The 24558-nt window shown below is 39.2% G+C and overlaps 1 pseudogene; it reads right to left on the bottom strand.

Annotated features, from left to right (window-relative positions):
- Positions 1-3545: 3545 nt before the first annotated feature.
- The window catches only part of LOC139713376 (uncharacterized), a 36573-nt pseudogene continuing 15560 nt past the window's right edge, over positions 3546-24558 (bottom strand).

Here is a 24558-nt window from a genome sequence, read left to right as displayed (position 1 = left end):
TTACGTCTAGTACTGACAAACTAGGGTATGACAACGGTGCTGAAAGAGTGCACTTTAATGCTAAACAATACAGATGAGTAGACTATATCTAATGATGTCTTCATTTCCTGATTCAGTTCCCTGGTATAACATTACCAATGCGGCTTTTTCTTTCTCATTTCAAGAACAATGTTCCATTCTCAGCTCTTCATTTGCAGTACGATAATACAGTTAACACATGTTTACTTCTTCAACAATTACAAATTGACTTAGCTCCTTGTTTAACATATTTCAATTAATCTTTTTACTTACAGATAAATTTGGCCATTCAGCAACAAATCTCCACAAGGAGGTAGGTTCATCAAGATATGTCATTGGTTTTCTTACAATACAAACAGGAGTGTCAGTACATGTACTGCCTATACATCAGACACCCAAGTTTCAAAATCTCCAGCTGACACAATGACGATATTGTATTTCAAAGACTTATAGAAAAATACATAGCATAAATATCTTAAAAAGTTAACAAAAAGAAAGACATTCAATTAAAAACATGCTGTACAACTAACCACTGGTAGAGCTAAATTGTTTTACTTTGTCAAAATAGAGTCTTTGTTTATAGGCACTACACGGATCCCTATAATCCTGCATACAGGTACATACATAATTTCTTTCATTGTTTTAAAGTAAGGAAAACTTTATCAAAGAATAAGGGAATGCCACTGATGAAAAGACACTTTTTGGAATTCTGAGCTGCAAAAATCTATCCTAATATCCACCGACAGAGAAAGACACTCATCATTAGGAATGCTGAAGCAATCATCATATGTATCACCAGAGTCTGTAGCTTTAAGATCTCAAACTGGTAATCTTAGAATTTTTGAATACATACCATCTGCCGTAATCGAGGTGCCTGAATACAAGCTTGCATTAATCAACATCTGACAACAATTTACAATACCCAGATAAAGGAATAATGCAGTTACTTCAAAACTAATATGCGACTTTGCAAGTGACCTGAAAAATGATGAAATGATGACAGGCAACAATGATATGGGATGGGAGAAAACCCTCATAAAAATCCAATATCTCCAAAAATGTTAGTCAGTGTTTCGCACCCTATACATTCAACAAAATTTTGTAACCCAAATTACTGTAATTTTCAATTCAAATCAAATTCAAATCAGCTGTTTACCTTCACTGCCTTTTGACCCAATTAACACAGTATAATCAGGCCTTTAAACCATCGTACAACATCCACTGACAGAGTTTTATGGAATATCATCTATTTCTTCACTCGCTACATACACTGACCTTTATTATTTTTTTTTTATTTTACAATTGCAAGACCAGTCTTGCAATGTTTTACTTTTTCATTAATTCTAAATTGGTTAAAAAAAATAAATAAAATCAGTTTTACATGTTTGAATAAATTTTATGAAACTGCATGGACAACCAACAACAATGATAAAGTTTCTTCAGCATCCATCGATTACGTGCATAAAATGTGCACAAAGAATGTTAAAACAAGAAGCAGCTCATTATAGAGGTACAAGTGTACTGGTAGGCCCTGTAAAAGTCAGGACAGCAATGTGTATACAGTCAAAAGCACACAAAATGTGTACAAATGTCCGGTAGATTGCAGACAAATTATCACAATCGTTTCTTTGAAAGCTTTCTAGCATCACACATTTCCCAGAGTCATAAAACTGAATGTCACAATTCTTCCAATGGCTGTACAGATATCCACAGACGATTTGAATAAAAAGAAGAAATGAAATACATGTACCTGTACATAACCCCAGCAATTGAAAGGCAAAAATGCAATTATACAGGAAATAAGCATGGTTGGGTTCTTGTGCTGAAAAGCAAGAAACCACAGTAACATGGAACATTAAGAAAAGATGGTGAATACATTGTGAGCTTCTCATATGCAGTGTGTACATTTTGCAGCAAAGAACCAAAAGACTGTAAATTCTTACCTGGTACGACAATACATCAAATACATGGCAACAAAAAAAAATGTACTGATTTTAATTTTACACTCATGATACAGTGTAATGGCGCAATCAACTTCTAAAATACATTCAAAGAAATCATGCTTTGAACATGATGCAGACATACATTGTAGAGACACACTCGCACACACACACACACAAACACACACACAGAGTGAGAAAGACAATGTTTACATTTGGATAGCCTTTTAACAACTGCCAACATGTATCCGCAGTGAGGAAAAAAAAAGAATGACGGTATGCAATTTGCATGAGCACTGTATGCTAAAACAGAGAAGACTACGTCTCATCAGTATGGTAGACAATGCAGTCATATTGTCTGATGAAAAGAAGATAAAGAAAAGTTCAGGCCTCTCTCTCAAGGCATGACGAAACGTCAAACAGCAGACTGTTAAAATTTCATGCACGACAGATAAGAGCTAACCACAAAGCTGTCATACCATCGGCCAGCAGCCACATTGGTACATTTCACAAGCAATTTACAATAGGAAAACTTCTCTGTACTGAAGTACGGCAATCGTCGAAAATAATAAAGGCACAGACATTTTCGTACGAGGCATAGGGTAATACATGATCTCAGTAATTTGCATCAATGATTTTTATCAGTCAATGACAAGATAATTGTAGTATGCTGCTTGAATAGAATTTAGAAATCAATGTACCGATACCTTTGCATAATTTAGTACTGATTTTCAATCTCTTTATTATGTAGTAATGACAAACTACGATAAGCAGATTTTACGCAGAGATAGTGAAAGGTATCTGGTCTCCAGTGCATACACGTGCGTACCTGGCTTTGGCATATACAGCTGTATCGAATTGATTTCTCAAAGTGAGTTGTAGATACACATAGGGTACTAGTGAATAATCATAATATAAAGCAACATGAAACAATTCGAAGTGACTCTTAAATGATGTCAGAATGCAAAAAAAAAAAAAAAAAAAAAATCCTCCCTAGGAGAAAGATAAGATACAACTATTTCACAATATGTACATCTATTTGGTCAGTTTACCTAGCTCTAACATTCCATCTTTTTCTTCATCCCCAATGCATACAGATTTACGCAACCAAGTTCTCAGAGCAATTTTGCAAGGAAATCAGACTGATCAATGGAGGATCATTAACACACAATCCTGATAAAGTCGCACGCATTAAAGCTGATGAAACTGCAAGGTGATTTGGCTATAAGAAAAAAAAATGTAAATGATTTAAACATTTTGATAGCTACCACCTGTCCAAAGTCTACATTTTAAGAATGTACATGAATTTATAAAAAGTAAAATCAAATTTTGGGGCTTTCTAAATAATGTTATAAATGTGTTTTGAATGGACGTGATATATTCATATGCCTGATTTCAGCACACTTGACTACCACTGACACGTTAAACCCTATTTTCTCCAAATCACATATAACTGATGGCAGCTAACTTATCGTTTCTTTGATATCCAGGTTTTATTTTGAATTGAGAAGGGACAAATTATTTATCAGTGGAAAGCTTTAAGAGTCTGAAGAATGTGAAAACACATCCCCCCCCCCCAAAAAAAAAAGGAAAAAAAAAAAAAAAAAACCACTCAAACAATGAATGAACATTTGGCAACTTTATCTGGTGTTTGTGGTGACTAGTCAAATTTCATGTGGCCTTAGGAAGCAATTCACACCAAACAACTGTGACAAAATCTGGGTAAGTCTTGAGTAGAGTATCGACTATCAACAGAGCATGACAACCATGCTCTCCCTTCTTCCACACCATCGCCAGTCATTATGATGTGCATGGCTGATAAAAACACTCCACGTCTAGACCACTTCCAAGTTGTATCCCTGCTTGTTGAACATCTTCGTGGTGGCGCCCTTCATACGGTAAAACACACTGGCCTGGTGATCCGAAACATTGCGCCGGCGCTGCTTCATCTTGAGTTAGACAAAAACAACAACAAAAGACAGATTAGTCATCATTATTACAACAATTCACAGTCAACAAGTGCTCCTTTTTCAAGTAAAATATCAAAATGCTTAATTCAAGCATGTGACTTACGAGCAATTACCATTGGGTACTACTACAGATGAACTCGATTATAACTAATAGCTGGGGTAATGAGAATTTGTTGTTCTTGCTTAGATCAAGGGTGGGGTGGCAGAGAACGTTCCACTCGTTTCCAAGTACAAGCTCTCAAGGTTTCAGCCATCCACACTGGAGTGATGTGCCCACTAATCACAGCCACAACATCAAGTGCATAAACTGGAAGGTAGTACTGTAAAGCAATTATTTTTTTGCGGGATGAAATTTTCACAAATGGGAGCAGATGGCCTTTTTTCGCAGCATGAAATTTTTGTGATTTGTCACTGGCATTTAATGCATATAGTGGAGACAATAACCTTCTCATGAATTTTAAGTTCACAAATCTTGGCTCTCGCGAAATTTGCAAAAAATTTTATTGTATGCAAACATTTCTGGTTTTACAGTATGCTGTATTCAGCAGGCTACAGATACAAAACTGCAGTCTTAAAGTATGGTGAACAAGACATTAAAATAAAGAAAATCATACAGAAGAAGGTGTCAAAGCAGAGGGAAATGTCTCCAAAAACAGATTTATAACGTGTCTTATTAAAAGCTATTCACGCCACTGAGAAATCGTGAGTAAAATCTGACTGAATTACTTCACCGATTTTCGCTACAGAACAGCCGTCTTTTTCGAGCCCTAAAATATGACATCATGAAATGAACAAAACCCTTTACAAGTGCAGCGGGACATCGAGGCCGCCATTCATAAAGCACGTATTTCTTGGTGAGCGGATGCAATATCTGGCCTGTCTTTAGTCGCCTCTGTTTTCTCGGCTGAGACATTAAAACATCAAATTTCTACCTTATATTGTACGGAAAGACTTTGAGTTTGACATCGAGAGTGAATTGAGTGATGACAGTGACAATGACACTGATAGTGACAGTGGCAAAGTCGGGTGGTAGAAGAAACGAGGGACAGGCGATGGATATGGAAGGCCTTTGCGGACATAATTCATTTGGGGCATACGTATGGAAACGGGCATACGTATGCAACTGCCTTTAGCAAACGTTTGCATGTTATCTATTATATGTATGCCCCATTCCATACGTATGTTAATTTACTGCGCATATGTATGCAATTGATCGACCAATCAGGTACTTCGTTTAATATGCATTTGTATATGTATGTTGCGTGTGTGTATATAGTGTGCACGGTAGGTACTCATGCCCGATCTGAGCAAGGAGGAACTAAGTGCACGGATATGTGTACATGGAAATCTCACACCGTACCTTGATAGTTCCTCAGTTGGAACATGGTTAAATCTGCCTTCTTCAATGAGCTGAGGATTTTTTTTTTTTTCTTTTTTTTTGGGGGGGGAACTTTCGCACTTGTCGCAATTCTTTTCCATTTTAGTTTTATTGGCCATACTGAGCTGATCTATCAAGTATTTTGAAGAAAAAAAAGTATTAAGGAAAGTGACAACACCAACGAAGAACTGAGTATACCTTTTTGCTCATCTTCTTCTTCTTTGTTGTCTCGGCGATGAGATGCGCGTCGTCTGACTCACTGTCTCCCTGACTCAATGTTCTTCCCTTTGCTGATTTCTCCAGCTGAAAGATGAGAGAGTATGTTGCTTTGATTATTTGTTCATTCGTATGTACATCTCTCAAAGATTTACACTGAAAGAGCATATGAAGATTTCGCGCATTAATTTCATACCTTTGACATGCTTACACAAAAGTCTCTACGGTAATATGCATATCATCCCTGGAGTGAAAAGACCTTGTATCATTAACACACAAAAATGACTTGATGATAAAAATCTGAGCAATAAGCTTACCACTGTAATAATTTAAACATGATAAATCATCAATCTGTACAACATGTTGCAATGAAATAATTTTAAGATGACTTAATCAAGGCAGATGTTATTTCTTATTGTGTAACAAAATAATCACAATCTCCCTTTAGCAGATTTATCAACTCTTTCAATTATAGATTGGGCACATTTCAAGAAGAATTGTAGGCCTACAAATGGGGAGAAATGCTGAATGCAAACTTTATTCACCAGAATTATATTACCACATAGTTTATCCCAGCAAAGGCAAAAAGGTTAACAAACAAAGAAAATAATTATCAGCTGTTCATAAAGCAAAGAGAAAGAGAAAGAAAGAGAGGGAAATGAGTGTACGAAGGCTAAAATGAATGAATGAAAAAAATGTATCGAAACGCCCAAATACAGACTACATACACACAAACTTTAAATAAATTTAATAAAGTTAATAATGCCACACACACACACAAATTGATCATCAGCAAATAAGGGACAAAGGAAGAGAAACAAACAGATAGATAACAACAGAAAAAAAAAAAATGTTGCACAGTGCAGTGTTAGTGCATGCTTTACCTCCATATACTGGCCCGTTTCTACCTCACGCTGTTGGCAAGAAAACGAGTTAGAAAAAGATCATTGTTACTTCAGTTTTTGAGGGAGAAGTTTTCCCTACAAGCAATTTATAATTTTTTTTTTTTTTCCAAATGAAAGCATTCTATCAAAATGTACAAGATTAAGGCTACAATGAAAATCAATTGATCTGATCTGAGATGACTCTTAAAATTCAGACACCTGAGAACTGAATCATATGCAAGGATGGTCATTTTGAGGTTCCATTATGATCAGGTTTTGCCATAAGGGATGATTTTTCCAACTTTCAATAGATCAGATCTTTATCAGTTTCATTGTGCTGCCTGGTCAATGTAATACTTTCTTTGTCACCCAAATGTCAGTTTTTATTTTTACTTGTATAAACAATTTGACAAAAGGAGATATCAACCTCTGAAAGTGAAATGACTCATGGATTAGTTTCAGAACATCAGCAAATGAGACTGATCGTGCATGCAGTTAAGATGCGAAGCAACTCCATGTAGTACGTCAGACTTCACAATCACAGAGCATGGTTAGTGACTTACATCATATCACACTCAACTGTTCAACAAGTTATATAAATGTTAGTCGAAAAACACTTGCAGCAGTTATACCACATCGTTTCAATGCATAAGTAAGCAATATTAACAAAGCCATGGCGCTATGGCATACCAAGTCCCCGTTTAATTATCACAGCACTCGCTGAATTAGAACAAGCATCATTTACATTTGGCCGATATGCCTCAAAGCTTTGAATATTGCACCTTACAGCATACAGCAAGAGTGGAAAAATAAGAGAAATAGTTTTACTGTATACGCTGTTATTTTCGTGTACAGATATTTTTGCGAGATGTTGTTTTTGCGAATCGACGCCAACGCTTACGTTAATGTTCTATTAACAAAGCGCATGGAGACATTTTAACGTGATGTTAAGTTCACGATCCAACGGTGATTCGCGAAAATCACGAAAATCAAACCCTCGCGAAAATAACAGCTTATACAGTAGTCACGCACTGATCACTGACTCTTCTTTTTTTCATAGCGATATCGAAATCCCTTACAGCAGTGTGCTCAGACCTTTAAAGACTTGTTATACATATTGTTAGGCAAATTTCAGCAATTCTGTCTTAATTCTTATGGTTCCATACGCATATATGCGGCTTATACCTCCTGTGCCCTTGTAATTTTCCGAGTGGATCGGTGCCATGTTGGCCAAAAAATGTCTGGTAGACTCCCTCCTGCTGCTCTCCTTCTTCCGGTTGCCTGGAGACAAATGCGATTACCATAGCAACTAATAATTCATCCGGCAGGTGAATATTTAAAGTTGGTGCAGAAACATAAAGATACAACTAAAAATCTTCTGAATCTTTCATTATGCAGCTTGTATGCTATCTGACTGTATTATATGCTTGAACACAATGACAGAAACTAATAGAAGTCTTAAATGTTCCCTGAAAGCGCATTACTTGTTATCTTGGCTATATGGAATTTGATGCATTCTGGAGTTTGGGTTGTTGAAATGTAAACTGCATACATTTACATACATTATGATCATCTTCTGCTGGTACAGAGTCTATCCCTGTACATAACCATAGACAGAAAGAAATAGAGAAGTTATTGGGTCTTACGTGCATCTTTCGACCAGTTTCTGAGTGACAATGGCGTTGATCTTGGCTTTTGTGTAGTCTCCTTCCACGGCAAGCTTCGCCGCTGACTGGGCAGCGTGGACCCCGATCACACCGACGTTAGCGTCTGAGAAGAAAAACAAAACAGTTATTGAGATATCTTTTGTTATGTGAGAGAAAAAAATGTCCATGCATTATTCCATACACAATGAATCGCTATATCTATTGCACATGAGAAAATAATGTCATGTAAATTCTTCGGTAGACTGGGAATTGATAAGACGCGAGGATTTTTAGTCACTGTCCTGTCTTGAATTCTCATGGGTTGCAAACTTGTAGCCATATATGTAGTCATATATCAGATCTATACTGCTTGTTTGTCTCTACAAGAAAGGTGAATAATCCATCGAACTTTATACTGTGTTACATGTAACAGGTATTACGGAAAGGAGGGAAATCTTGGGGGCCCAACAACATGTCACACATTCTGACAACAAAACAAATCACCACCACCATGATATCAGACTTAAAGTATTAAACAAGTAAACTGTATTCTTCCCTCGCCTCAAGTGGCATCGTCCCATTCTCGATCCATGTTTTTCCTATGTGGGCCGAACAGGCCACACCCACTTTGTACAAATGCATATTCATGACACAGATTTTTTGCCAACACTTGTACTATTCCTGAACCATATTGCGCATGTGCCATTGAGTATACTTTTCCATCTCACTGACATAACCTTGCTATCCAAATTCCATTTCCAAATGCTGAACAATACAATGTTCTCTGCACAATACCAGTAAAAAAGAAAAAGAAAAGAAAAGAAATCTCATACAAGCTCTCATGACTTCCTCAAAGGGAGGCAAATGGCATAATCCACGGAGCTTTCTAATTTGCATACCAGCCACTATTCAGCTGAGTAATGTTCATGCCATCGTCTTCACACCCCCCCCCCCAAAAAAAAAAAAAAAATGTTGGCTGCTAGAACTATGAAGGAACATAATTTCCCTCTGAAATTGTAAGGCTTTGGGTATGTGGCATCTTCAATGTAACTCTCTGTATCAGTATCACTTTGAACAAGGTACCCTTTGTATCGCTTAAAACACATCTCATTCCCATATTAAACTGCTCCCATCAGAAACTCACTCTGTTCGGCAAACTTTCTGTCCTTGGTGACGGGCCTGTCCATGGTCAGAATTCTCAGGTAGTCTAGGCCGTCGCGACCGGTGTAGCGGATCTGGACCTGGAATGGCAGACGTTCCAGACCATCGATCATGGTCTGGTTCACAGATTCGTAGACAGGCTCTTCTGCAGGATGAGGGAGGGATGGAGACGGACATGAGAGGAATAAAGTGGCATGGGGGGGGGGGGAGGGAGGGAAAGTGGAGGGGGAGTGGAGAAGGGGGGGGGGACAAAGGGGAAAAGTATCAACTGAGAACTCATTTCATTCATAGCAAACTTTACCACCTGACTTTAATGAGACTCTAATAGTCACATATCTTGGCTATCAAAAGTGTGGCCTTATCTTTAGTGAACCTTTCCATAAAAGCCCTCTCAAAATAGATATCATCCGTTTGTCAACTTCAGCAGTCAGAGCTGGGAAGGTACATGTATCTGGTAGCTGTAGGTCAGTTAGTGAAAGGACAGTGAGGTCCAATCACAGTACACTAATTTGTATTACTAGAAGTAAAGACACATTTATTGGGGTGTATATTAGCCACATGGGTAGAACATTGTACATGACCTCAACATCTACCCTAGGTAGCTCTCTAGAGCTAGCTAAATATCAAGTTAAAAAAAAGAAAAAAAAACTAATGAAATCAAGAAATCAGTCACTGCTTACATGAGACTTGAAATGTTTCACTGTTTGAATACACAACCAAACTGCAGCCCATTCTAAAGTAAGAAGTGTTTGCAAACTTGAACATACACACTGAATAATCAATTTCCTGATTTTGGAACCAACCACAACGTACAAGCAAACTTACCCTCTTCTCTCTGGGTGACTGTGGTACCACCGAAATTATCATACAGCACTGTCGAAGGAGAGATGAGAAGTGAAATTACTTTTCTATCTTTCTACTAAAAAGCCATCACACCAAATTAATTAAGCTCCAACCTTATCTTTTGCTACCTGTCTGGCCATGTCTGGTGGGATCACTGGAGCATAGATACCGCCAAGTAGGTGACAATGTATATCCAGGATCTCTATTCAGAGCAGGATGAGTCTACCTGATCCAGATCCCTTCTTTGACTTTCCTTGACCTATAATAGGTCTCAGGACCAATTATGTGGGCATCCCACCACCCAGTGTTATGGCCAGTGTCAATGGCTTGCTCAGCAATTGCTGATTGGCTGGGGTAGTTCAGTCTATAAATGCCCTTTTGAGTTCTTTTAATCTGTCGTTGAGTGACCTACCAGCTTCCCCAATGAAATTCTTGTCACAATCACTGTAAGGAATCTTGTAGTAGATAAATCTTGTTTTGTCCCTGTTGTCCAACTTATCTGTAGCAGGACTAACTGTGCTTCATAGTGCACAAGGGCTTTAAAAGGCAACCTCATTTACTCCCTTGCTGTAGAATGTTTGTGCTACACAAGATGTTACTGCGGTACACTGCCTCTGACAAAGATTCTGCTAGGATCATAAGCTAAGGCCCCGTTTGACTCAGAGATGCTATTGAGTTAACAAATGACAGTACCACCTTCTAGCAACAGTCCTTTTGTTTGGAAGATTTGGGGTTTACACTATTCTTTGCTCATTATTCTAATCCATGCAGGGTAACCACAATCTGATGATAAATGAAAGAAGGATATTATTCAGAGGGGTGAAGGTTCAGGTGTGAGTTTCTTCAGTTTGTCTCCCTCTACAGGGAGAGGAGACAAACTGAAGAAACTCACACCTGAATCTGATAATACTTTAAAAAAGTGTGCTCCAACTCAGACTTCAGGTTGCTTTCATCCAAAGTAACCCTGTGAACTCTCTAGTACAGCAACCAAGCCACAAAGTTTAGTGCTGAGAGGGTGGTCAGAATCAAAGTATAAATCGGTGTGTTTTAGCTTTATGTACACTGATTGTGGACAAAAGCTACCCAGTCAAATATAAAGGCTGGTCGAAACTCAATTTTGAGAAATATCTCTCATGAACAGATGAAAGTTTTCTGTATCATACTAGAGTTCTGTTTATGTTCTACTGCACATGCACATGCACACATATGAATATCTCAACAATAAAATGTAAGTTAAAATGGGTATTCTCTCAAAGGTATTTATATTTCCCTTTAAAAATGGTGTTAATAATTGTGCAGGACTGTCATCTATCTTCCAGGCACAAACACAACCACAAACACAAACAAACAAACAAAAACATGCTGGGTAACATACTATATGTATCAATGAATCTATCAATCTATCAACACATAGCCATTGGACTTGATTCATTAAATTCCTTTTTAACTTTTTATCAATGGAAAATAACATGCAATATAAAGTTATGGAGAATAGAGGCAGGAAATGCATAAAAAGTGCTTTTGTAGCTACATGAAAACAACTTGCAAAAGCAAGACTAATCATACGGAATGCTCAGGGCAAAAACGACAATTTTTGTGTTTCACTACACTAAAACATCAATCACACATTCAGATAATGTCTGAATGTAAAGGAAGTCATTCGACATATGTGACCCGCTACAACAAAATGATCCTAAAGTCGGGCGAGGTCGATTACTTTAAAATTGCATGATATAATCCCCTAATCTTTCTACTTTAAATTGATATATAACACATTTTATAAAAATAATCGGCTGCGGAGATATCGATGTTTAAAAGAGAGCATGTCGAGATGTCTGGAAAATCACTGTTTCGAGAAAAGCGCCCTAAAAGTCTTCCTTTCCACGCATTCGCGATCAAGGGACACGCAAGTCAGTTTTCACCTCTGGACAATAGAAGGTAAGCCCTAGCAACCCCCGAAGAGTTCATTCAAGCACATCAGCGTCGGCGGTCTCCTCACCGACCAATCAGTGACCAGGATGTGAGAAGCGGCTGAGCATAGCGCTCCCCGCCCGCACGCACCAATCGACTGGGCAGTGTGCGAGCTTCACGCTTCGGTTAGCAGCAAGCAGCAAACTGACCAATGAGATCACTCTGGTCGTTGTTAGGGGCGGAACCTATTTGTGGCGCTCAATCCAAATTTTCGAACCAGTTTCTGCTTCGTTGAAACGCCAAAAAACATGGCTCAGAAAAACACTATTTTTTAAACTTTCCTTTGATCATTTTGCTTCAAAATTTCGACAGATGATAGAAGACATATTAGACTCCAATAATATATCAAAATCAGAAAATCGTAAGTTTTGGCCAATTTTAATGCTCTGACTTCAAACTCGATTTTCACGGCTTCGACCGTGCGCGACTTTAGGACCTTTTTGTTGTAGCGGGTCACATATGTTCTGTCCAAGATAACATACAAGGGTTTCTTTTGTCTCCATAAGAAAGCTGGCTTCTGAGTAACACAAGAGTTGCAAGCCATTGTTAGATTGGTATCACTCAGAATCCAGTGGCTTACTTAATACCGGACAAATTTTATATCAATTGCAAACTCTTCATAGTAGAGAAGTTTAGAGGTCACTCACCTTCCTTTTTCCTCACACCAAACTCAAAGGTTGTTTCTGAGTCCTCAGTAACCAACCCGACCAAATGTGTAGCCTGACTTGAGGGGTTATCCTCTTTATCACTGTCTCGTAGGAACCTGTTGGGGGAGGGGGAGGGGGGAGAAATAATTATTCAATGGAGTATCGAAGTAATGATGTCACAGTCTTTTGTGATAGCTTGGGTTGGAACCAAGTGCATGCATAAGCACTTTATAATAGGCCAGCTAAGGTTGTTTAGGACCAGTTTACATGGCAATGCATGGCAATGACATCATACTTTGGTACTCTGTAATTTTGCAATTTCATTCCTCTTTGCATCATCATGCCAACAGTCTTGCTGACAACAGATGTTTAGACAGAAATATGATTTTAAACAATCATCACTGGTACACACATGTTACAAATAAAACAAGGAAAAGTAGAAATTACGCGGTGCGTAATATATGTCCCCGCCGGAAGTAGCATTTAGTAGCAAAATGTACGATATAGGTAAAAAGATCAAGGTCAAAGGTCAAAGAAGTCAAAGATCAAAATTCTGTGTAGAAGTTTTGAAGCCCTCACCTAGTGCCATCACATAAAGCAAACGGAATCGAAATCGGGTTAGAAATGGCGAAGGAGCAGCATTTGGTAGCAAAATGTACAATACAGGTCAAAAATCAAGGTCAAGGGTCAAAGAAGTCAAAGGTCAAAATTCTGTGAAGAAGTTTTGAAGCCCTCACCTAGTGCCATCACATAAAGCAAACGGAATCGAAATCGGGTTAGAAATGGCGAAGGAGTAGCATTTTGTAGCCAATGTACAATATAGGTAAAAAATCAAGGTCAAAGGTCAAAGAAGTCAAAGGTCAAAATTCTGTGTAGAAGTTTTGAAGCCCTCACCTGGTGCCATCACATAAAGCAAACGGAATCAAAATCGGGTTAGAAATGGCGAAGGAGTAGCATTTTGAAGCAAAATGTACAATATAGGTCAAAGGTCAAGGTCAAAGGTCAAGGTCAAAGGTCACAACTGAAATTCTGTGTAGAAGTTTCAAAGCTCCCATGTATTGCTATCATATAAAGCAAACAGAATCAAAATCGGGTTAGAAATGGCGAAGGAGTAGCATTTTGAAGCAAAATGTACAATACAGGTCAAAGGTCAAGGTCAAAGGTCACAACTGAAATTCTGTGTAGAAGTTTCAAAGCTCCCATGTAGTGCTATCATATAAAGCAAACAGAATCAAAATTGGCTCATAAATGACAGAGAAGTAGCAAATTGAACATTTTGATCACACACGGACGCACAGACGGACGGACACACAGACACACACACGTACGGAGCCCGTTTCATATAGTCCATGGGCCAGGCCAGATATTGGTACCATCTGAGGTGGCAAAACCTTTTTGGTGTCATTTTGTTTGTCGGGCATAGATATGCTTATCAAGCTATGATAGCATTTCCAAATGAGTAGCTTAGTCATGATAAATGAATTTTTAACCAATTTGATCTCGTTGTTATATCCCTATACTTCTGAATCGAAACTAACCGCTATACAAAGAACAGCACTGTCTTCTGTATGTTCCATAGAGCTGTAAAATGCAGCTCTATGGTATGTTCACAGGTGTTCTGTTGTAAACGCGGTGCTCTTCGTCTTTATTCAAGGCAGCGAAGGGAATATCCAAAGGTTATGATGTCCAGAGCGCTCAGTCTTTATTCTAGACGGCGAAGGGAATATCCAAAGCGTATGATACAGTGTATATTCTTTTATCTAAAAACAACAAAAAAAAAAAAAAGAAGCAATTCCTCGTGAATTTTACCGTATTTTTCAATTATTTATCATTTTCCGGCGAAAATGCTGTGGTGAAAACGCTAATACCATGCCAATGTCGCTTGATTTCCATCCAACAATATAAGATAATGCAAAAACAATGTACTGGTACATTACGATACATTATAATGAATAATATTGTAAATGAACAGAGTGATTTTTGTTTAAAACTGATGTATTTGTTGATAGGGTAGTATAAAAACAGTATAGATAATTCCTTTTATGAGGAACTTTAGATATGATAACGGTACATTGGTCTGGATAAAGACTAAGTGCACCGTGTGACAGCTGTGGACATCATAACACTTTGGATATTCCCTTCGCTGCCTTGAATATAGACTAAGCGCACCGCGTTTACAACAGAACACGGTGGACATACGGAAGACAGTGCTCTTCTTTGCATAGCGGTTAGTTTCGATTCAGAAGTATAGGAATATAAAAACGAGACCAAATTGGTTAAAAAATCATTTATCATGACTAAGCTACTCATTTGGAAATGCTATCATAGCTTGATAAGCATATCTATGCCCGACAAACAAACTGACACCAAAAAGGTTGTGCCACCTCAGGTGGTACCAACAACCCATTTTTCGGGTCTTGGCCCATGGACTAATAGTCCCCTGCTCGAACTCGTTCGGCGGGGACAAAAATTGATAACTTTTAAGAGAAATGGTCACTTTTCCCCTCATGTGGCTCTGTGCTGTACTTACAGGCCTCTGTGGAGAACCATCTTGGCCGAGACGTTCGTTGCCAAGACGGGGTCATTGAGGATTTCTGCAAACTGTTGGTTGAGGTCGTTTGGATGAACGATGCTCACCTATTCACACAAAAGGAAGAAATTAAAATGAACTACACTAAAGAACACAGACTGGATAACACAATACATAAATCAAACACTGGATTTAACACACAAAGTAGTATTATACAATGCTCCATAAGCAGTGTCTTTAGTCTTACACTTTAATTGGTCATGATATTGCTGTTTTTTCCTTTAAGAGCAAGCAGCTTCTACAGACAATCACAATTGAAAAGTTAGTTCTCCATTCCTAAACCAACATTTTCACTCAGGGCTATTCTTGTGAAACACACACACACACAATGTCTAGCACCAGAATGATCATGAAAAGTTAAGAACGGGCAGATTCTGAAATCTGGAGACAAAATACTTTACAAATTCCCTCTTTCTCCTGATCAAACAAACAACAAGAGGTGTGGATATTGGAGAGCGCCTGATACCATTATCTTTCTTCTTTTTTTTTCCCTTTTATTCTGGTCTTTTTTAGTAAAGGCAAGCTGAACACATCCGGACCAAGCAGATATTGCATACAGGAAAACACTAACAGTGATCTGTCTGCATTTTCTTTTAGAATATTCAGTTGAATTTTCAGCAATATCTTTCCAATTAGACAGCAATGTTAATACCAACAAACACTAATTGAACGATGTCCTTGTCTTGTTAGCTCCATTGCGAAGTCATTAAAATTCCACATGAGCGCTTTATCACCGTCACTGTTTAGCAACTATTTCATCACAAATGGAAAGCAAGCTGTTCTACAATTCCTGTATTCACTAACTCACCTGTCCTCTCGTCTTGTCGGCCACGCTGCCGAGTTCAATCGCCCTGCAGTCCTCCCCTTCCAGTGTGAGTACAGACACGCACACGCTGGGAGGTTTTATGGAAGAGTAAAGAAAACATAGCACACAAGTTCTCTTTTAAAAAAGTCAAGAATAGACACCAACACACTGTAAAGTTTAGCGGAAGTGTAAAGAAAACAAGTCCATTTTCATTGGAATCAAAACATCATGGCCACTTCAGAGTAATAACACAGTTATAAGTCTACAGTAAATTCCACCAAACAATGTGATATTTTACAATTTACCATAGATTTTGTGGGTTGAATAGACAGTTACAATGTACTTATCATTATTCTCCAAGGTGCATTATTTGTAAATAGTAGTTGAGATAATCTTTCACGCAGCACTTGTGAGCAATTACGTGTACTTACATGTATCTACATTAGCACACATATGCACAAATTATACTACACTAAATTCTACTTCTAATTCTCCTTCACATATCAACTGTACATGATATGTTTTCCACATATCCATTTAATCGTTTGTACAGCGAGTGGTCTCCAGGCACAGGTCTGGAGATGACAAGGTGAGGGCAGCATAACATGCTTTTTCACTTACCGCTGTTGGCAAAAAACTTTTAACAATTCTTTTACATGCATGGCAAAACAGCTTTCCTACCCGGCATTCTGGGCGAAGTCGCCGACCTCGTCGTAGAAGGTTGCCGCTGCTTCATACGCGGCGTCCTCGCTAATGTCATGGAGGGAGCCCAGACCCACGTTGGCCATCCCGTCCGTGCACATGATGACCTTTGACCCAGGTTTCTGTGCCGCCATGGAGATGGCAATGAGGAGGGCGGGGCCCAGTGCTGTCTGACCACTCTCTGTCAGGCTGGTCAGGGGGAGAGGGGAGTTGGGGGAAGGTGGGGGGGGGGAATAAAGAATGGCATTTTAGAAGAGACCAACGTTGGGGGGTAGAGGATAGGTCATGAGTTCAAAACATACAAAAACATCAACTATTCTCATGCTTTCACATTTTCAGATGCTCTTTACAAATATGACTGACAAACAATCCATTCATTTTTCTGTTTGACGGGCTTTTCCATGATTTGCTACACTTCATCACACGAAGAACAACATTCACTGCTAGTAAAGGACGAATGTGATGGGGGAGGGGGGATGGGGAGATTGAGACTAGTAGCCACAGCTAAAGAATTGTCATTGGGCAACTTTCTTGTATATTTATTGAGAAAATTACTGCCCATCAATTCTACCATTTTTTTTTTCTTTATTGTCATATCATCCTGGTTGGAAAACATTTCTGACCCTCACTCTTCATTCCCTTTACCCAAAATACCATTCCGATCATTTCTCCTAGAGCACTTGCTGAAATAAATCTGAGTCCATTGCCATCAAATCAAATTGGCAAGGTCAGCGGAAACAAAAAGTATCATTTAATGATGAAGTTACTGCCGGCAAAAATTTCTTACGTATAATCTAAGCAGCACAAACTCAATGGCTGTCTAAACAATCAGAAATGTCTCTCATCTCACCCATATATTTTCTCTGTGAGGCAGCGATGAACCTCGACAATGTGACCCGGGAGGGGGAAATTCTCCCCCAGACTAATCAAGCTATCCTTGTCCGTCAGACCGGCGCCCTCTAGTGGTACTGGGTCAAGACTTCCGTCCCCAACGACTGTCACCTAGCAAACAACACAAACAGCAAACCATTCTATCATGGCTACTACTAAAATACTGATCAATTTGGTGCTTACATATTTAGGTTGATGTAGGACAATTTTTTAATCAGTTGTAATGAAAAACAATTCCATGAAAGAATTTCATAAATTTGAACAATGATAACATAATGCACAATGTAACACAACATAATGACTTTTAAATACAAAACCTTTCACTTAAACGTGTGAGTTTGCATTGGTTTTAGTAGTTATTATCATCATCATTATCATCAAAATCATAATCATCATTATAACTATCAATGTTATCAGTATTACAATCATCATTATTATTATCACAAACTATATTTCATGCACACAAATTCTCTCTAAGTAGGCATTTTCCCTGATTGCTCGCTTCATAGGCATTTAATTAATTAATCTATCATACAAATCCAAACTCAACTGAACTCCATTCAAATTCATCATACTTCTCTTGACACAATGAATAAAGATATTCCCTCCATCGCCAGGAGCTTCACGGCTCACTATTTTTTCAGGGATGATATTGAGGTCTTTTGAAAAACTCAGAAATCAAAATTTTCAGGTGTGTACAGGCCAACCATGCAGTCACACAGTGACTGCATGGGGAGGAGGAGGGTTGAGTAAGGGGAGGAGGAGGGTTGAGTGAGGGGAGGGGGAGGGGTGAGTGAGGGGAGGGGGAGGGGTGAGTGAGGGGAGGGGGAGGGGTGAGTGAGGGGAGGGGGAGGGGTGAATGAGGGGAAGGGGAGGAGTGAGTGAGGGGAGGTGTGTACAGACTTCAGAAAAAACAAAATCTGAAATCAGATTTACATCTACAGAATATAATGGCTGTTTTTTACTACAATAAAATGATTAGTTTGCTCCTGTTTGGACTTACATTGTTGTTGAAAGCCACCAAGCCCACTCTTTTCATGCTGGACTCTTCCACTAGCTTGGCCACCTGCTGCTGGATGGCGGTCTGCATCGACTGTTAAAACAAGAGCGATAAAAAGATCCCTTTGGTTACAGATTTTCTAAGAAAAAAAAGAATTATATTTGGACAGAATAAAATGACATAAAACAAATTAAAGCATGTTGAAGTAGAATAGAAGTGAATAGAATTAAGATAAAATCAATTAAACAAAGTCAAGTAATGGGAGAAAAAAAAACCAACCAAAGAATTAAGTGCTTTGCCTTTGTTGTTATTTCAGGGGGTGTAGGCCTAGTGTTAATCCCTCCAGTTCTCGAAAGAGCCATTTATCACCAAATATGAAAAATAACATTGTGCCATATGCACTTTATAGGAAATTAGCTTTACATAGTAAATTCTCACACATGGACATCTTTCTCTCTGATCACTCATACATCAAGAATTTTGCGTCTCTGACTTGGGAGTCTGTTTCATAAAATAATGGCACTTTAGATTCAAAACTTTGTGACTGCTGCAACGACAACGACAACAACAACAACAACAACAACAACAATAAAAACAACAACAAGAAGATTTTGTCCAAAATAATATTTTACATTCTTCCAATACACAAGATTAGAAGACTCTTGGCTTTACAATGGATTACTTCTGAACCAATCAGATATCATTCTACAGAATATCAGGGGCAGAGTGGAAAAAAAGAGAAAAATCTGATGAAGATTATGGTTGTAAATGATCAGATTCAGTCTTGGTTCAACTCCATTTCTGTACAGTTGAATGTAAAGCATAATACAAAACTCTTGGCAGCAGAAGGATGCATGTCTCAAATTCAGTTGAAATGTTTCTTGCAGAATAATCAAATGACATCATTTTAAACAAACAAATTCAATATGGAAGTAAAGTTATTTTCGAGAGTTTTCAGGACAGTAAGGATGGGCTATACCAGTGAAAATACAACCCAATTATTATATTCTAGGAGGTCATATTACTTGTCAATTTTTTTTTGGCAATGCACTCACCTGCAAACGTGAGACATAGCAGACATTCTGTCTTGGTGGCGGAGGCTGGGTCGTTGGCTGAGGGGTCACAGCTTGGGGCTGGGCCGTGGGCTGAGGGGTCACGGCTTGGGCTGGGTCGGGGGCTGTGAGGTCACAGCTTGGGGCTGCATGGTGGGCTGTGGGGAAAAGGCTTGGGGCTGCATGGTGGGCTGTGGGGTAAAGGCTTGGGGCTGCATGGTGGGCTGTGGGGTAAAGGCTTGGGGCTGAATGATGGGCTGTGGGATAAATGCTTGGGGATGGATGCCAGGCTGTAGAATGACAGCTTGGGGCTGGATGATGGGCTGTGGGGTAAAGGCTTGGGGCTGGATGATGGGCTGTGGAATGACAGCTTGAGGCTGTCTGACGGGACTTGGCACATACCTCTCGTCCACATCCACCACCCGGCCCGAGCCAATGCCCGGAGCCACGCTGTTAGCGACTGACTGCCTGGCCGGCGGCGGTGCACGGATCGTCATGAAGGGAGCAGAGGGTGCAACCTGAACCCCTGGTGGGACGCCCTGAGGTGGTGGTACCATCTGGGACTGGGTCCTAGAGAGGCTGAATTGGGCCAGGGCCTGGGCCTGCTCCTCGATGGCCCCCTGGTAGGTGGCCCACCATCTGGGCATGGTATGCTTCCTGTTCGGCCTGGCGGGAACGCTGCTCAGCTGCGTCCAGTTCCTCTTGGTAAGCTTGCATGGCTGCGCGCTCATCATTTGGGAGCCCAAGTAAGCAACATCATACGACCACAGCTAGATTTACTGACACCTAAACATTCATAACAATCATCTCCATCAGCCTGGGTTTTCCACACAAATTAAAACTTCACTGTATTCTCTGTAAATCATTATCTAATCTATGTGCTTATTGTCATAATCTTTAAAGAGAGAGAGAGAGAGAGCAGAGACAAAGAAATTCAGTACATTACTACTCATTTTTCAAATACATTTATCTGGTCCATTATCACATCAAAACACAATAATAATGGACTGCCATAATCTATTCCCTTGCTAAGATCATAGATCAAACAAACACTACCTTGAAGCTTACCTCTGTAGTAACAGCCATGCTCCCCGAGACGTCAACACAGAAGATGACCAGTGTATCAGCCCCACCCCCTGACCCTTGACCCAAAAGGAATGTGTTGTCCTCTGTGCTCGGAACCTGGGTTTCGTTAGACACTGGATTTTCAAACTCACAATATTCACAGACCCAGAACTGCAAAAAAGAAACAAAAGAAAAATGCATCAAAAATAGAACATCATTGTGCATCATTAATGACTAGCTCTTAAATTGTATATCACACATTCAGGCATATGTCCAAAAACAGGCAAAACTGCATGAGTATACATGTATATGCAAAGCATTTAACGTCTTAGAAACATGTCACATCCAGCACTTGATACCACTGCAGACATATAATCAAAGAACAGGACAAGTATTTACAGAAAAGTGCACAAAATTGATGTACAAACATGACACATTTTGATCCCTGCTGTTCGTAACCAATTTTCATATTCTCTGATCTCTCCCAACAACTCAAGACGTGACAGTCCAGGCTCTAATACACAATCCGCACAAAAAATCATAGTATGCCTCAATTCTTTGTCATCAGAAATGGTACCAAAATCTGCTAATGAAGTTGACACTTTGTGACTCCAAGAAAAATTCCTTCAGTAGCTACAGCTCAAGTTCACATGCCATGAGCTATCAATTTGTATTCACAATTGTCATATGATGCAGATGAATTGTCACAATGTTGGCATCATTTTTCAAAGGTTATTCTTCTTACTTTTGTTTGCCAATCATATCTACTCCTCCTACTTTTTTTTTTCAAATGTGACAGTCATTCAGTTTCACTCTTTCACTTCACACTCTGTTTTAGGCTAGCCACGCTTGACTTATGTAGTCTTCTTTTGTTTGGCACTATCTACAAAATGTACACTACTCCAAATGAGCGTAACTGTCATACTCTGAAATGGGAAATTCCACAAATGTCACCATTTTGACTACAGGGTCTAGCACTTTCCAATAGTTAGAACATTGTAGACAGATTCCCATTAGAAACAGGTAATATTTCTCAGGGGGGTTTATGTTCCTCAAGCCACTGTCTGTTTTGTTGACGCATCCAAGAAGTTGATATACATTGCTCATCTTTGTTTTCAGTAGAAAATGACATAGACCTAGCTTAAATGTTTCGGTCCACCATCATTGAACACCATAGACAATGTGTACAGACAGGCAGTGATTGGTTAATACAGATTTGACTCAAACATACAAGTGATCAAATATTCACCTTTCCACTGTAAAGCTGTGAGATTGAGCTGAGATGTGACATGGATGCCCCACAGTTCCCGCACAAGACTGGTGACCCCGTCTCGGAGTTCTCCGACTGCACCAGCTTGTCAAATTTGATGGCGACAATGTTGGTGTCAGCTCGGCGAACTTTAGATGACCCTCCTGAAAAATGCAAAAGAAAATGTGTTGGGTGTCCACACTGAACATTGCAAGACAATTTGAGAACCAAATTCACAGTGCTGCTAAAACATTTATCCATCTCAACTCAAAGATGAAGCACGTTCTTGGAATGTGTTTAAATGCGTAACCTGTAAAAGGTTTTCAAAGATATCATCTTAGCATTTGTCAATGTGACACCTAAGAGTGAATATGCAGGAGTACTGATAGTGAGTATTTCAAAATCAATGCTCATCTCACCACATCCACATCACATCAGACTGAAACTAAAATCTAGATATGAAGACGCAGTAGTGTGTGGATACCATGGAGTGCGAAGGCAGGCCCAGCTTGAATATAATTCAAGAATCCCCATAACGAATTGTGTACAGTTTTATCACTGATCTCTATGTAAGTACACACACATCAAAAGAATCTTGGCTCGAGTCGACCATCGAAGATTAATATTTACTGCGATGCACATATTTGCTATTTGTGGTTTTCCCTGGTGGGCGGTGAATGAAGATTGTTTCATGTTGTCTCATGTCTCCCCATAATACTGGGTCAATAAAACTTCCTAGTTTTGTTTGACTGTGTTCATTTCAAACTTTGAATAATTCTTGGTATTGCCAATACCTAGGTGCCGTGCACAGAGCAGTGTTTCAGATGCATTATGGGATAGCTCTGAGGACAAACTTGCCCCGGTTTGGGTTGCACATGCACTAAGATCACCAGTGCTCTGTCTCTATCCAGGGGTATTTTTTGTTGAAGATTTCTTCGCTTTCCATCATGTGACCAGCACATTGAAGCCTTGCAGTAGTAAACCATGACTCTATTGACTGCAAATCAGTAAGATTTAGAAACTTTCAACTCCTTTAAGCTGAATTTTAGCCATGAAAAAAAAAGGGGTAACAACAGAAAAGCAGACAAATAACTGTATTGAATCGTATGGGAACTGCGGTGCATACAAGACAACTGGAAGTGGCAGTGGAACCGAGGAATCCCACAATGCATCTGTGATCGAGCTCTTTAGCATGCACAGAAGTTTTCTGCACAATGGCGATACCGAGAATTCCTCGTCCTCTTCCCCAAATCTGACACTGTAACTCAGGAATCCTCACATGTAAGAATGCTGGCTCAAAGAAGGTTAAAGAGGCAAAGAATCTTTAGATTAGTATCATGGCTTCTCATGGGGACGAACCTGGTCGGATGAGCTCCGTGTACTCTCCCTCACCGAATCCACCGTAAATAGGTTCGCCCATGTCGTCTGTCGCGGTTCCGTTTTTCCTCATCGGCGGAAGAGGCGGCGGAGTGTTCCCGACAAATGACCCCACTATTTAAGGAAAGAAGGGAGACCTAAAAATCAACAACTTTGTAGTCTTTGCAACATTTTCCTCTGAAGTAATTATCAAGAATATAAGCCTTGTTTGAAAATTGTGGGATACAAGAAGGTTTGAAAACATGTTATGAAACCCTGTTTGAGAATATACGAAGTTCCTCTTATATGTCTGTCATGACACCACACCTTCCCTGAATTCTCTCAGAATAGACCTGAAATTTTACTGAAATTTGCTCTCATCTCATTCGGTAGGCTCAACATCTTGCCTTTAAGAGACAGCATGCAAAAAATGTCTCAAGACCAAAGCTTATCTCAGCACAGCCCAGATCAAAATCCTGAATCTGACCCATATCCCTAAATCTAAACCTCAACCTCAAGCCTAGTCCCAAAGCCCCACAATCAAAGATGTTCACACTAACTTTTTGCCAGGAGAAAAGAAATGAAGGAATAGGGAAACAGAATGTTTAGAGAAATTCAACTAAAATTTCATTTCATACCCCAAAAATATCACACTGATTTGATACTAGGAGTAGATGGCTATACAGCTGAATTTTGTACTGCCATGAGGACAGCGACTTTTGAATACAAGTTCCAAAGACATCCTAGCACTGACGAAAATTTTCCCTTTAGCAGAATGCCATTGCAAATAAATTAAGCATATAATCAAAGCAAATAAGCAGCAAAGTGGTAGGCTTGTTTGTTGTTGTATTTTCATAATGATAATGATAATGAATAACATTTATATAGCGCTTAATACTGATGTTTCTAAGCGCATTGATCCGGAAAAAAAAAAAGTATGACATTAAAATAAAATACAGCATTATGTAAATATACGTATTATGATATAACATGCAACAGCAAAACAACATAATTAAAGTTGAGTAAACAGATAAGTTTTCAACGATGACTTGAACTTATCAACGTTATCAGCATTACGAATATGGAGAGGAAGTTTATTCCAGAGAGACGGGGAAATAACAGAAAAAGCCCTATCACCATAGCGGGTGCAGGTGCGGGGACCATGTAATAGTTG

Source organism: Diadema antillarum, unplaced genomic scaffold (assembly GCF_040938485.1).
Source record: "Diadema antillarum isolate AM-2024a unplaced genomic scaffold, OU_Dant_1.0 seq00001954_RagTag, whole genome shotgun sequence".
NCBI classification, from domain to species: domain Eukaryota; kingdom Metazoa; phylum Echinodermata; class Echinoidea; order Diadematoida; family Diadematidae; genus Diadema; species Diadema antillarum.
The sequence above is the reverse complement of the archived record's forward strand: the minus strand, read 5'-3'. Positions and strand labels throughout refer to the sequence as shown.